Source organism: Lygodium microphyllum, chromosome 16 (genome assembly GCF_053477565.2).
Source record: "Lygodium microphyllum isolate KBCC chromosome 16, Lygodium_microphyllum_v1.1.10, whole genome shotgun sequence".
In the NCBI taxonomy this organism is placed as follows: Eukaryota; Viridiplantae; Streptophyta; class Polypodiopsida; order Schizaeales; family Lygodiaceae; genus Lygodium; species Lygodium microphyllum.
The window spans coordinates 29,685,371-29,698,526 of record NC_141150.1 but is presented as its reverse complement, the minus strand read 5'-3'; the positions used below and the strand labels follow the sequence as shown (position 1 = coordinate 29,698,526).

Here is a 13,156-nt window from a genome sequence, read left to right as displayed (position 1 = left end):
TGGTAAAAAAAAGCAAGGGATTTTTTAGGCACCTTTGGGGGAAGAAGGAGGATAATCAGAAACATGAAGTGGGGGCGTTTTTTTTTCGACATGCTTCGATCAGCTAACTGGTTATCGATAGATTGCAATTAAGGTTGATTGATCAGCGCTAGACTGGTAATGATTGTTTTAGCATACATGAAGCATCAACAAGTGTGGAAGAATGACGAGGTATCCAACGTCAACAAATCTAAGAGTTTGTGAGCTCCGAAAGGCCCTGCTGGTCTGAGCTTGTACACTGCGGAAGGAGAACACCCCACTGTTGAGCAAAAGAAAAACACGTCGACAACGAAAAGGAGGAAGAAAAGCAACAGTTTAAAAAAAACCAGCAATCAGTCAAACTAGGGAGAGGAGAGAGTATCGGGACGCGCATAGAATCCTCATCCATCCACGCTTGTCAATCTCTCTCCTCAATCGATTTCGAAGAAGAGCAGTTTTTCTTTCTCCTCTCATGGGACTAGCAAGTTGCAGAATCAGGACGATGTGTCTGCCTCTCGTGTTTGCACCATTAAGCTCTGGAAAATGCTTGGTGCACCATCCAGGACGGGAAAAACAGAATCGAATAAAAGACGCCTCTGAACAGGGTTGCAGAATCGTGCCTTGATTTCCCCAACAACAAACGTCGCAGTTTCCGGTCTGGAGATTTGTTAACAGCTGCGCCTCAAAATTTGTACTTGTACTGGTTGTGTTGGACGAAGCATACATTGAATTTTCTGGAGAGCCTTCACGAATTACCTGGGTGAAGGAGCATGAAAATCTTATTGTGCTTCGCACGTTTAGCAAACGTGCAGGCTTGGCAGGCCTGCGTGTTGGTTATGGCAGCTTCCCATTAAGCATTATTAATTACTTGTGGAGAGCTAAGCAACCATATAATGTCTCTGTAACTGCTGAATTGGCTGCATGCGCTGCTTTAAGCAATCCAGGCTACCTCAAGAATGTGAAAGAGGCTCTAGTTGCTGAAAGAGAGCGGTTATTTAAGCTGCTTCAGACTTTTCCTGTTTCCACACCTTATCCAAGTCATGCAAACTTCATCCTGTGTGGAGTTAAAGGTGGTCACAGTGCAGGACAGTTGAAGGCGGATCTTGCTAAGGAGGGTGTAATGGTACGCCACTATGATAAAAAAGAGCTTAATGGGTTTATTCGTATATCAGTGGAAAATCCAGAACATACAAACAGATTAATGAGAGCTCTTAAAAAGGAACTGCAATGAATGTGCCTCCAGACTGCTTTCAAGGTTTACTGGAACTACAACTGTGAAGTTTGTAATACAGCAAGTCCTCAAGTTTGTGCTAATGAATCAAAATCGGAGTCATGATCAGCTAAAGGATAACTGTTGATATTCCTGGCAATTGCTGGGAAACTAAAGTTTGATAGCTGTTCTAGCAAACTAGGATGGAAACATTTGTACTCTGATGCATTTTACTCCTGTTATAACATTTTATCAACATATGGTTCTCTGCACTAAAGGACATGTTTGACTGGATTACTAGATAATGTCCATTCTTCTGTTCAATGTAACTGTCACTAGAATTTTCTAATCATGAACTTCTTATAACACTCTTGACAAGAAATATAGTGAAATTTGGCATCAAATATTTGAATTCTTCTTGTTAGCCTCTTCCCTTGTTGTATCTTGAACCCTGTGTTCTGCAGCCTTTGCGTGAACTTTACGACATTTGTGGTGAACCCGACGTGAAAGTGCTGTGTCACTTTTCAGCAAGATGGGAGACTCGCAAGAAGAGATGACAGATGATAATGTCATGAAAAACCTGTTTCAGTCATTTACCACTTATATGCAGCAGCAAGCTCACGCAAAACGTGATAGTGATGCCATGGATGCCTTGAAAGCTGTCCAACAAGAGATGAAGCAGTTTAATGGCCAGCAAGTGTCAACTTACATGCATTTGTATGAAGAAAAGATGAAGTTTTTTGGGGTTTCTCAAGATGTTTGGAGCCGCTACTTCTTGCGGATCGTGGTGCACGCTCTTGAAGTCCGAATTTCAAAAATTCAAGAAACACATGTAGGTTGGGCAGAGTTTAAGAAGGCATTAAAAGATGAATATTTCCTGGAGGATACATGTCTTATGAATCGCAGGAATTTCTTAGCATGGGTTTCTATGCCTAATAAGGGACTTTCAGTTACCGCTCTTCTACGAGAGTTTGAGAGCCATTATGATCAGTTGGATGGAACTGAGCAGCAAGCTTTGGAGATGCAAAAAGTGGAGTTATTTTTACAAGCTGCTGATGCTGATTTACAGGAAAAGTTGGATGATCTTTTGGAAGATCAAGCTACTGATTCAGGTTTAAAGACCGAGTGGAGACATGTCATTGATGCTGTGAATGCTCTTGTTAAGAAGCAATGCAGGAGAGTACGATTGCATCGTAATACAGTATCAGTTTTTGAAAAATCCTTGGAGACTTCTTCTTCTACCCCTGCTGCAACTTCTTTGCCTAAGCCTACTCCTCCTGTTGTGAATCCACCAGCTCCTGCTACTCTAGTGCCCTTATCTGTAGATGATGTTATTAAAGGCTTGGCAGATTTGACGATTGAAGCAGTCAAAGCTGAAGTTGGTAAGTTAAAAGAGCAACTTATGTCAGTACCTGTTGTAGCACTTGCTTCAGCGACTGCTTTTCCAGCTGGTCAAAGAAAAGGGAGACGATGTATTTGGTGCGATAGTACAGAGCACCAACACTGCAGAGATTTTGATGCTTTTCAGGAAGCGATTAAGAAGAATGTAGTGTTCTGGGGACAAGATGGGAAGATATGGCTGACAGAGACTAGCGCTCCTCTTGACACGAACTTCGGTAAGGGAGGCATGAAGAAGCTTGTTGATGATATGGCTACGCGATCAGCTTATGTGAGTGTTAGAGGAGATGCTTCAGCTTATGGAGTCCATCTTGAGCAAAAATTAGATGGAGACTCTGCTTTATGGTCCTCTGCCTTGGAGATAGTGAGAAGAGGGAAATTTCAGGCATCTACTATGACTTGTGTGGGCTCCAACATGCGAGGAGAAACGGGATGGGATTCTCCTACTGACAGGTACTCTATTTTTGCTTATATGGCTAAAACACAGGGTTTGAGGAAAAGAGAAGAAGAGATGAGGAGGGTCCCAGCACCTCCAAAAAGACTAGAGGGGGTGACTTTGTTTCACCACCTGTTACAGCTCCACCTATGTCAAGTTCTCTAGCTCAATCAGGTCTTGAACAACCTATGGGAGACAAGCAGATGAAAGAGAAGAGGCAACCAAGAAAGGAGCCGGGATTCAAGCTCTTGTCAAACCTTGATATGCAGACGGATATGAGTATGATTTTTCATGAAAGAATTTTGAATAGTGAAGTCACTTTTATTGTTGGAGAAGCTCTTGGGATTGCTAGAAGAGAAATACAGGATCAGATGCAGGATCTTTTATGGAGGAAACGACATGCGATGGAAGGACATGCTTTACAGGGATTGTGGCATGGAGCTCTTGGGGAAGAGCATGATGATGCAGTGAAGGTTGAGAATGCTTCTGTTAATCCGCAATTGGAGAAAATAGTTCAGCCTATGCAGTATGAAGATGATGATACCCCTATTCTCATTCCTCGCAGCCATTTTTCACAAAGTCATTGGGCTAGAGCAACCACTGAGACGGTGGTAAGGATTGGAGAGAAACAAATTCCTTTGATCGCTTTAGTCGATCATGGTTCTGAGATTAATCTTATTGCTCGAGGTGTTTATGAGAGTAGCAAGTGGCCTATGGATGCAGAGCATGGCTGGCGCATGAGAGCCGCCAATAATACTTCTGGTGATATGTTTGCTGCTTATCCAAGTATCAGAATTTCTATTGGTAATGTTGAAGAGGATTATCATTGCTTTGTTCAGGATTCTTGCTCGTATCTGATTATTCTTGGACAGCCTTTCATTACAGAAGCAAGAATGAAAACGAAAGTGATGGATGACGAGTCAGCTTATGCGAGGATACGCAGTAAAGACGGTATGCGAGCTGTTCAGTTTATGACTATTGGGGTAAATCATCCGAGAAATAGGGACTCCTTGCGTGAAGCACCACTACCTGCAAAGGAGTTGGGTTTTCATTAGGTACCGCTGTCTTGCGAGACGCCAGTGGTACGGAGCGGAGAAAAGAGGAGATCTTGCCTCCTGGCAGCCAGTCTTTCTCCAATAATTTTGTTGGTTTTTCTTCAAATAGTTTAGTGAGTTATCAGAAAATTTCAGATTTGCCTAGAGCTGCCAGGCAGTACATTGGTCGTAAGGAGAAAGAGTTGAAGAATGCAGGTATTTTGCAATCAGAAGAGCATGTAGATGGATTGTATGAAGGGATGTCTTATGCAGATACATTGTTTGAGATGGGAGCAATACTGAAAACTGATGTATGTAAGGGTTCAAAGATCATACCTGTGCAAACCTTGGATATGTTTCAGGAAATTTCTGGTTTTATGCTGAAAACAGAGTTAGAGGCTGAGAAAACTCAGCAAACTGAATTTATGGCTGATCTTGATCAGCTAACAGAGTTGCAGAGGGGTGAAACCTTTCAGCCAACAGACTTAAATGCTTGAAAAATTCAGCATATAGAGTATGAGGCTGCACCCATGCAGTCCATAGAGCCGAGGGCTGAATCCATTCAGCCAACAGAGTTGAATGCTGAAAAATTTCAACATACAGAATTTCAGGCTACACCTATGCAGTCCATAGAGCAAAGGGCTGAAATTTTTCAGCCAACAGAGTTGAGAGTTGCTGAAAATTTACAGAAATTGCAGCAAAGAGAAGAGTGCTTGAATGATGCCAAGGTTGACACGAAGTATAAAACAGTTGATAAGAAGGTTAAGCCGGTTGCAGGGCCGCTTCCTCCTGATAGTGATGAGCAGATTGAAAAAGCTATGAAGCAGCCTATGTTGAGAGATCCTGCAAATATTGGACATAAATTTACAGCTGAAACTCTTGCAGATTTGAAGATTGGAAATGATGATTTCTTGCTTCAAGTGGAAAAAGAATGTTTTAGAGAGATGCTTGGACGTCATGGTAAGGCATTTGCTTTCTTTCCACATGAAATTGGTTGCATTAGTCCCGAATTGGTTGCACCTATGGTCATCTTCATTGTTCCTCATGTACCATGGAATATACGTCCTATACCTGTGCCTAAAGCACACTTGCCAAAGCTGATAGAGTTGCTGAATGAGAAGATTAAGATGGGGATTTTGGAACCCTCTTCTACACCCTATTCTAACAGGTGGTTTACTGTACCGAAGAAGAATGGTACTTTGAGATTTATTCAGGATATGCAACCTGTGAACAAAGTGACAATCAGGAATGTGGGAACAGGTCCAGTTGTGGATGAATTTGCTGAGGCTTTTGCAGGACACGCCATCTATTCTCTAGGTGACTTGTATTCAGGTTATGATCAGTTTCAGCTTGCCTTGGAAAGCAGGGATATTACTACTATGCGGACACCTATTGGTCTTGTGAGGATGTGTACCTTGCCTCAAGGTGCCACAAACTCAGTTGCTCATATGATGAATGCTATGCATAGAGTTTTACGAGACTATATTCCGCAGTATACCATGCCTTTCCTAGATGATGTGCCTATTAAGGGTTGTGCAGAAGAAGAAAAGAATGAAAGTCTTGATTTGCGTGGATGTAGACAGTTTGTGGCTGACCACTTGGTTGCTTGTAAGCAAATATTGACACAATTGGAGGAGGTAAACTTGACTCTTTCAGGGCTGAAATCTGTCTTTGGTGTTAATGAAGTCATCATAGTTGAGCATATGGTTGGATACTATGGCAGGAAGCCTTCACCTGCAAAGGTGAATGCCATAAGCAGGATTGCAGAGTATTGCTTGACTACTTCAAAGGTGCGGAGATTTGTGGGAGCTTGTGTATTTTACATGATTTGGATTCCTCATTTTGCTCATATAGCAGATGTTCTCTATCCGCTGCTTCGAAAGGGGCAGAAATTTCATTGGGATGAGAAGCATTCGAAAGCCATGCATAAACTCAAGAAGCTATTACAGTCAGCTCCTACTCTTCGCAAGGCGGATTATCAGTGTGGACGGCCGATCATGTTGGCAGTTGATACTAGCCCTATTGCGTAGGTTGGGCAGTGGGACAGGATGATGCTGATGGAAATAGATATGCAATCCGCTTTGGAGCTAAAGTTCTTAATGAGCGACAGAGGAGATATCCGCAGATCAAAAGAGAGTTGTGGGGAGTAGTTACTGCACTGAAGTGTGATAAAGGGTATTTCATTGGAGCTTCAGTTGTTGTGGAAACAGATTGTTTGCCTTTGCTTGGCATGATTACTAGTTGCTCGACTCCAGATATAGCGATGCTTCGGTGGATTGCCTATATCAAATCATTGAATCCAGAATTTCGACACATAGCAGGGAAAGATAATCCAGTTTGCTGACATGCTATCTATAGGGAGATATGAGGATGAGGAGTCAATCCTTGTAGAAGATGATGAGACAGAGCTTGCAGCTTCTGTTCTTGTTCATGATTGTCATGTATCTACTGTTGAAGCCTTTATTGAAGAACTTTATGTTGATGAGTGGCTACAAATTGGACAGTATCTAAGTTCATTGACTCGAAGAGCTGATTGGACAGATGATGAATTCAAGAAAATCAGAAGGAAGGCTTATGGGTATTTCTTGAAAGATGGTTTTCTTTGGAAGCATCCAAAGAAGAGAGGTGGCTTGCCCTTAAGAGTAGTTTGTGATGTAGCGATGCAGATACAGATTATGCGAGAGTTTTAGAGGTGTGTGGGCTACCTATGAGAAAATTAAAGAAAGATACTGGTGGAAAGGGATGTATAAAGATGTTTCTCACTTTGTGGAGACTTGCAGGGACTGCCAGCTTTACTCTTTAGTGCGACATCGTGATGAGTTGCATCCGACTTATCCACTATGTATGCATTATAAGTGGGTGGTAGACTTGGTTACTTTGCCAGTGGGACTTTGGCAGATGAGATATCTTGTCTTGGCTAGGGAGGATCTTACAAACTATGTTGAAGGCAGATCTTTGCGGACAAAGACCACCACTACAGTATGTAAATTCTTGTTGGAAGAAATATTTTGCAGGTATGGATGTATAGGCAAGATTACAACTGATCGTGGAGAGCTAGATGTAGATGAAGCTAGAGAATTTTTTTCACAACTTCGGATTAAATTGGCTCTTACTACTACCTATAATCTAGAGGGAAATGGCAAGAGTGAAAGAGGACATCCGCCGATAGTTAAAGCATTGGCAAAAGCCTGTAGAGGTCGGATTGGGGATTGGCCGAGATTACTACCTTTTGCATTGTGGGCTGATCGCTCTACACATAGTGTGACTACTGGATACATGCCTGCAGAGTTGATGTATGGGCAAAAACCTGTCATGCCTACAGAAATTTGTGCTCTTACTTGGAGTGTTCTTCCGTGGCATGAGAATTTATCAAGGGAGTAGCTTCTAGCTCTTCGGATTCGTCAACTAGAGAGAAGAACAGAAGATGTGCAGCTAGCAGTTGATCGTTTGAAGGTAGCCCGACTCAAAAACAATGACAGGTTTGATTTAAGGCATCGCTTGAGGCCTAGAGCCATAAAAGAAGGAGATTGGGTTCTAGTCTACGACAGTAGTCTAGAGAATCAGCATAGTAGCATGAGAAAAATGGTTCAAAGATGGTTTGGACCGTATGAGGTGAAACAGGTTTTTGACAATGGTACCTATGAGTTGGCTGAATTAGATGGAACAGTATTGAGGGTGCCCATTGCTGGAAAACGAATCAAGATTTTCAAGAGAAGAGAAGATGAAGAATATGCACTTGAAGCGTTGACAGAAGAAGATCAGGTAGAAGAAAGTCAAGCAGAAGAAGTAGAGAATATGGATGATGAAGCTGATGGAGAAACAGGTCTACTAGAAACAGAAGATGGACTCAACCTGTTTGTGGATTTGAATGATCATGGATAGTTGGCTCATCAGGAGGATGCGCAGGTTTAGAGGGGGTGGATGTCGTGCTGTTGCGCATCCGAGCCGTATACACGTCCATTTCTTTTGTTGTGCATTTGTGTTATTTTCTGCGTGTGATTCATTGTGTCAGAGATGCATTACGATAATCCGCATCCAATGTATATATTCCGTTAGTGTGCGTGTATGATTTTGTTTGGATGCATGATATGTGTGTGTTAGAAAAATATGAAAAACTGATGCCAAAGGACATTATCAAGCTGATAATTTCAATGATGATCTCTAAGAAAAGTGCAGGGAATTATGGAATCAAAGGAAGGTTCGTGGAAGCGATCATCTAAGTTCAAAAGTTCCCATGACATAGAGTTGAAGGAAGTCTCTCAAAAGCTGCTTAAGCGAGCAAAGCACTAGTGAAGCACCGAGAGAGTAATTTGCTATCCAATTTTCAAGGCCAAAGTTTATGCGCAGATTACTCATTGTAAAGCTGACTGACAAAGGGGCAATGCATGACTTCAAAGATAAACCTCAAAGTCAAAATCAATGTTGGTACTTAGATCTTGTAAGGGTGTACAGAAACTATCTTGTCAAAGAGGAGGTTTTTTTTTATCCCTGCTCAACTAAAAGAGAAGAAGGGGAGACTAATTTGGTTTCAAAAACTGTTTTTAGAGGGAAAAAGCATTTTTTGTGGTAAAAAAAAGCAAGGGATTTTTTAGGCGCCTTTGGGGGAAGAAGGAGGATAATTAGAAACAAGAAGTGGGGGCGTTTTTTTTTTGACATGCTTCTATCAACTAACTGGTTATCGACAGATTGCAATTAAGGTTGATTGATCAGCGCTAGACTGGTAATGATTGTTTTAGCATACATAAAGCATCAACGAGTGTGGAAGAATGACGAGGTATCCAACGTCAACAAATCCAAGAGTTTGTGAGCTCCAAAAGGCCCTGCGGGTCTGAGCTTGTACACTGCGGAAGGAGAACACCGCACTGTTGAGCAGAAGAAAAACACGTCGACAACGAAAAGGAGGAAGAAAAGCAACAGTTTAAAAAAAACGAGCAATCAGTCAAACTAAGGAGAGGAGAGAGTATCGGGACGCGCATAGAATCCTCATCCATCCACGCTTGTCAATCTCTCTCATCAATCGATTTCGAAGAAGAACGGTTTTTCTTTCTCCTCTCATGGGACTAGCAAGTTGCAGAATCAGGACGATGTGTCTACCTCTCGTGTTTGCACCATTAAGCTCTGGAACATGCTTGGTGCACCATCCAGGACGGGAAAAAGAGAATCGAATAAAAGACGCCTCTGAACAGGGTTACAGAATCGTGCCTTGATTTCCCCAACAACAAATGTCGCAGTTTCCAGTCTAGAGATTTGTTAACAGCTGCGGCTCAAAATTTGTACCTGTACTGGTTGTGTTGGATGAAGCATACATTGAATTTTCTGGAGAGCCTTCGCGAATTACCTGGGTAAAGGAGCATGAAAATCTTATTGTGCTTCGCACTTTTAGCAAACGTGCAGGCTTGGCAGGCCTGCATGTTGGTTATGGTGGCTTCCCGTTAAGCATTATCAATTACTTGTGGAGAGCTAAGCAGCCATATAATGTCTCTGTAGCTGCTGAATTGGCTGCATGCACTGCTTTAAACAATCCAGGCTACCTCAAGAATGTGAAAGAGGCTCTAGTTGTTGCTGAAAGAGAGCGGTTATTTAAGCTGCTTCAGACTTTTCCTGTTTCCACACCTTATCCAAGTCATGCAAACTTCATCCTTTGTGGAGTTAAAGGTGGTCACAGTGCAGGACAGTTGAAGGTGGATCTTGCTAAGGAGGGTGTAATGGTACGCCACTATGATAAAAAAGAGCTTAATGGGTTTATTCGTATATCAGTGGAAAATCCAGAACATACAAACAGATTAATGAGAGCTCTTAGAAAGGAACTGCAATGAATGTGCCTCCAGACCGCTTTCAAGGTTTACTGGAACTACAACTATGAAGTTTGTAATATAGCAAGTCCTCAAGGTTGTGCTAATGAATCAAAATCGGAGTCATGATCAGCTGAAGGATAATTGTTGATATTCCTGGCAATTGCTGGGAAACTAAAGTTTGATAGCTGTTCTAGCAAACTAGGATGGAAACATTTGTACTCTGATGCATTTTACTCGTGTTATAACATTTTATCAACAGATGGTTCTCTGCACTAAAGGACATGTTTGACTGGATTACTAGATAATGTCCATTCTTCTGTTCAATGTAACTGTCACTAGAATTTCCTGATCATGAACTTCTTGTAACACTCTTGACAAGAAATATAGTGAAATTTGGCATCAAATATTTGAATGCTTCTTGTTAGCCTTTTCCCTTGCTGTATCTTGAACCCTGTGTTCTGCAGCCTTTGTGTGAACTTTACGACAACGGAGTTGTTCACATACCTTCTATGTATGCTTCGTTGATTTCTTTTTGCATTAGGAAAAAAATGAACTCACAAATGGGCCCTTAAAAATAATATAGTTTAAGATGTGGGCTTTTGGATTATCCAATATAGGAAGGCTAGATGTTGACACCCATGGAGGGTGTATCTTCTCTCTCCAAATCTTGGTTTTTCTATTAAAAAAAGGGGTAGTGGGGGATTCAAAAAAGGGAGAATGAATAGTACACAAAATTTGAGTTTCTCTCACCTCGTATTTTTCCCCTTTTTTTCCCTTTCACAAAATCAGTTTGACCCAAAAGTTGAGCACCAAATCACTTTCCCTCTCTTCTCTATACTCGTGAATTTTCATCTTCATTGAAGCTGCTGAGAGTAATTAGGGTTTTGAGCATTCTACTTACCTTTGCACTTTCTTCTCCACACAGCTCCAAATTTTGGGCAAAACACAAGTGCCCATCTCTCTTTGCATTTTCTCTTGTTTGCTATTTTTTCAATAGGGTTTGATGTCGTTTCTTACTATTCTTGTTGTTTTATTGCAAAGGTTGTTTGGGGAAAAAGACAGAGGTGCTCATCTCTCTCTCCTTTCTTTCCCCCCTCTCTCTATGTGTTGTTTCTCTTTTATGTTTTGTTTTCAATAGAATTTGATGTTGGTTTTAATTGTTATTTTCTTGTAGAGTTTATTTGGAGCAAGAGGCAAATGTGTTAATCTCTCTCTCTGTTTAGTTTTTTTTTTGCTGATATCTTTTCAATACAACACAATGTTAGTTCTAACCCTAAGGCTTGTTGTTGTTTTGTTGCAGAGATCATTTTGGGTGACATTGCATAAGTGTTTATCTCTCTCTCCCTCTCTCTTTCTTTGTCTATGTTTTCTCTTTTCTACTATTTTTCCAGTATACCTTCATGTAAATACTAACTCTTGCAAAATTGTCTTTTGCAGAGATCAATTTGGGCAAGATTGGATAGGTGCTCATTTCTTTCTCTCTCCCGCGTACTCACACAAACTCTCTCTTTCTTCCTCTCTACATTATCTCTTTTCTACTATCTTTACAATAGGGTTTGATGCTAGTTCTAACTTAAGGATCAATTGTTGTTGCAATACTTAACACAAGGAAGAGCAGAGATTTTGTAGCTTAATTTATAGGTAAATCTACTATATTTTGTGGTGTTAAAATTTATTAATTTAATTAGTGACCTTTATATTTGATGGGATTGATATTTTCTTATGTCCATCATTTGCAATGGGTTTTGATTAGCAATGATTCAATATTATCTTCAGCAAATTAGCTTATAGGTAAATTGGCCCTGTTTTGTGTTGCTTCTATTAAAAAATCCTTCCTTTGTAAGCGATCCATGAAAGTCGAATAACCTGTTAGTATCCTAAATGAAAATTTACCCTAATATTTCATGCGGTCTCCAAACATAAATATTTCCCATCATAGGATAAGACAACCTATTTGTGATATGCAAAATCAAGACCTATCTTCTGCGTGGAATGCAAGTTAGATGACAAGTCCTCTATGCTTCTGTGCAGTTGCATCCTATGAATAGAAGCTAACATTTCATGTATTTATTTTAACCATGAATTATAGTTAACAAATCATGCACTAAACTAAGTGAAAGTCTATCATTTTATTTGATATATTATGAAAACCTTTTCATTTTATGTGGTGGAATGAAATCAATAGTTCTTCCCTAGGCCAAGGAGAACTTGGTTCTGTGAGACAGGGTCTGGAGTTGTGCTAATTCCCACGTTGGCTATGCCCGATGCTCAATTAATGGCCGCAATTCCAACGACTCCAACTATGCCATGAATTCCATCTGTACTTGTCCCTTGAGCAACTAGGGTAGCTCCCGCGATCTTCACTCCTTCTTTGCACTTGGGGGCCATGGTAGAGTAGTTAGCCAAAAACTTTCACTCTTCTTCCCTTCTCTTCCTTCTCTCTTCCTCTTCTCTCTTTTCTCTCTCACCCTTCTTCTTCTCCTTCTCTCACTCTTCTTCCCTTCTCTTTCTTCTCTTCTTCTCCTCTTGTCTTTCTTCTCTCTCACCCTTCTTCTTCTCCTTCTCTTCCTTCTCTTCTCCTCCTCTTCTCTCCCTTCTCTCTCACCCTTCTTCTTCTTCCTCTCTTCCTTCTCTTCTCCTCCTCTTCTCTCCCTTCTCTCTCGCCCTTCTTCTTCTTCCTTCTCTCTCACCCTTCTTCTTCTCTTTCTCTTCCTTCTCTTCTCCTCCTCTTCTCTCCCTTCTGTCTCACCCTTCTTCTTCTCCTTAGTTCTCTTCTCTTCCCCTTAATTCTCTCCCTTCTCCTCCTTTACACGGATCACGGGGGGGGGGGGGGGGGGGCGGCATTGTTATTGCCAGCAGGGGTGGCACTCTACTACCTCAATCGGAGAGGGGGCCAAATAATTCTGTCGATGGGCAGCCTGGCAGTGTACTGGGAGGAGGGGAGAAGCTTATGCCTACGTCCGTTGGAGGGGGCGTGTTTTGCCGTAGAGCAGTAGGGGGAAAAATGCTTCGCAGCGACAGGGGGGTGGAGCAGGCTACGCCAATAGGAGGAGACCTGGGCCTGCAATGAAGGGAGGGAGAGGTTTATATGTGGAGGGGGGGATGTGGCATGGCGGTGCCACCCGCTAGCTAGGGGGCTGCATGCCCCCCACTGCTTGCTACTTCCACGCTCTCTCTCTCTCCCCGCCATGCAGTCGGTAGGGGGAGAGAGAGGGGGTCAATTTTTTTTAAAAAAATTGAAAATTTTTGTCCTGGGGGGTCCTAT

At 41.7% G+C, this 13,156-nt stretch overlaps 2 pseudogenes; both read left to right on the top strand.

Moving 5' to 3' along the window:
- The first annotated feature begins 520 nt into the window (after window positions 1-520).
- Window positions 521-1,249, top strand: LOC148022661 (histidinol-phosphate aminotransferase, chloroplastic pseudogene; annotated as a pseudogene).
- A 7,613-nt stretch (window positions 1,250-8,862) lies between these two features.
- Window positions 8,863-9,912, top strand: LOC148022660 (histidinol-phosphate aminotransferase, chloroplastic pseudogene; annotated as a pseudogene).
- Window positions 9,913-13,156: the final 3,244 nt, after the last annotated feature.